Source organism: Heptranchias perlo, unplaced genomic scaffold (assembly GCF_035084215.1).
Source record: "Heptranchias perlo isolate sHepPer1 unplaced genomic scaffold, sHepPer1.hap1 HAP1_SCAFFOLD_621, whole genome shotgun sequence".
NCBI classification, from domain to species: domain Eukaryota; kingdom Metazoa; phylum Chordata; class Chondrichthyes; order Hexanchiformes; family Hexanchidae; genus Heptranchias; species Heptranchias perlo.
This window is the reverse complement of record NW_027139646.1, coordinates 30,001-32,500: the sequence shown is the minus strand read 5'-3', so window position 1 is coordinate 32,500 and position 2,500 is coordinate 30,001. Positions and strand designations below refer to the sequence as shown.

Below are 2,500 nucleotides of genomic sequence, written 5' to 3'. Positions count from 1 at the left end.
AAGATGTGTCTCAAGCTGCCGGGCCCTGTCCATTGTCCTGTCAATGGCAGGACTGCTTTCACCAGGAACCCGGTTTTGTGGGTCAGAGGTTCCAGGGGACCTGTTTTGTGCGGACTTCCCTGTGTCCGTCCCTCCCTGCCTGCCTTCCCCCCAGGACTTCCTTCTGAACACCTTTGTCGTTTGAGCGAGGGCCAAAAGCCTGCCTGTGAAAGGGAAGGATCAGCCGGTCAGCCCCCTGTTGGTCGCTGCTGCCAGTGCAGCAGGCGTGCGTGTGTATTCGGCCTCGTGTCCAGGTCCCTCAGGGACTTGAGGCAACTCTCCCCGGTGGTCTCGTGGTCAGGACCGGGCTTCGAATCCCGGTCGGGGGGGATGACTTTCTGCTACAGATTAATTGGCACCTCTGAAAGAAAGTCTCCCCTCCTGAGCGTAATGCTCCACCCTCACCACCACCACCACCGCCTTTTCCACCCCTTGACAAACAGACAGTCAGACAGACAGACAGTCCAGTTCGGGAGCGCAGCTTTCATTTGGAAGCAGACCCTGCTTGTTTAAAGTCAACGACGCCAAGTTATTTTGCACTTTGAATTATATCGCTACGTGCGAGCGGCACTCAGCCTTGGAGAAGAAAAAAATACCACTGAGCTGAGAAAGTTCTTTTTAAAACGGTTTCCTTCCACAGCAGCTCTGAGTGAGAGAGAGAGAGAGAGAGAGAGAGATATCAGCTTTATTCTCAGTAATAACACACACACACACACACACACAGAGACACTGGGAAACAGCTGTTTTTCCTTTTGAATATCTCCCCACGGGGAGCTGCACCGTTCCCAGAAACACTGCAATACTGGGTCGATGCGTGGAGTGGACGGAGCAAGCCCCTAGTCCATCTCCCTGTTCTAAAAATCAATTAAAAATAATAATAAATAATATGTGTGTGTGTGTGTGTGTGTGTGTGTGTCGGTGTCAGTATCAGTCAGTGAGTGAGTGTCTCTCTCTCTCTCTCTCTCTTACTCAGAGCTGCTGTGGAAGGAAACTTTTTTAAAAAGAACTTGCATATTGAAAGAAAGATGTGTCTCAAGCTGCCGGGCCCTGTCCATTGTCATGTCAATGGCAGGACTGCTTTCACCAGGAACCCGTTTTTCTGGGTCAGAGGTTCCAGGGGACCTGTTTTGTGCGGACTTCCCTGTGTCCGTCCCTCCCTGCCTGCCTTCCCCCCAGGACTTCCTTCTGAACAGCTTTGTCGTTTAAAATAATAATAAATAATATGTGTGTGTGTGTCGGTGTCAGTATCAGTCAGTGAGTCAGTGTCTCTCTCTCTCTCTCTCTCTCTCTCTCACTCAGAGCTGCTGTGGAAGGAAACTTTTTTAAAAAGGACTTGCATATTGAAAGAAAGATGTGTCTCAAGCTGCCGGGCCCTGTCCATTGTCATGTCAGTGGCAGGACTGCTTTCACCAGGAACCCTTCCCTGCCATTGCAGTGTTGATTTGGTCCTTATGCAAATTTAGGGGCGGAGCCAGCACACAAACGACCAATCACAGCAAAGTCCGCACTTTGCGAGCGCACGAGGTCGCGGCCAGCGTTCCAGTCCGCTCAGATCCAAATAAGCCCGAAAAGGAACACGCTCGATCTTAGCCAAAAGGCCGAGAAGCGATAACGCGCTCGATGCGAATTGATCTCGGGTCCTGTTTGCCCTCCCTCTTTGTTCTCTGGCTGCCGGTGTTGAAAGCAGTCTCGAAGCACTGCCGTTCTCTCCCACTCTGGCCACATTTTTTGCCACCGTTTCTAATTGCAACAGTGGATGAGTTTAAAGAAGTTGCCGTTTTTTCCTTTCTTGCCAGGATTGCTTGACAGATTGGTAAATTTGCCAGTAGGCCACCAATCAGATGGGGGAGGGTTATGTCTCAACGGACCTCCGTCAGTCAGTCTCAGTCACTAACGAACTGCCGTGGAAGGAAACCTCTTTGAGTAAAACTAGTGACGTGACGTGTCTCACAGCGAGTGAGTGAGATTGCAACGGCCAATTGAGAAAGAGGTGAGGTGCTGACAATCAGCAGCTCGTGTTGAAACATTCATTCCACGGCAGGCAAGACCAATCAAAAAAAATACTGCAGATGCTGGCTCGGCTCGGCTGGCTGGCTGGCTGGCTGGCTGGCTGGCTGGCTGGCTGGCTGGAAATGGGAAATAAAAACACAAGGCGTGTTAAAGGCTGGTTAAACTGTCGAAAGAAACAAGGCGTTAATGTTTCAGAAGCGCCTATTGAAAGGTGTCTCTCAAGCTGCTCCCTGACTGGGCCCTGTCCGTTGTCATGTTAATCGCTGGTTAAACTGTCGGAAGAAACAAGGCGTTAATGTTTCAGAAGCGCCTATTGAAAGGTGTCTCTCAAGCTGCTCCCTGACTGGGCCCTGTCCGTTGTCATGTTAATCCCAGGGCGGGGCGGGACTGCTTTGACCGGGAGACCTGTTTTCTGGGACGCAGGTGTGACATTCCAGGGAGGCACCTACTT

General features: G+C 51.0%; 1 pseudogene; it reads right to left on the bottom strand.

Moving 5' to 3' along the window:
• Positions 1-808: 808 nt before the first annotated feature.
• LOC137317606 (U2 spliceosomal RNA) lies at positions 809-925 on the bottom strand (annotated as a pseudogene).
• Positions 926-2,500: the final 1,575 nt, after the last annotated feature.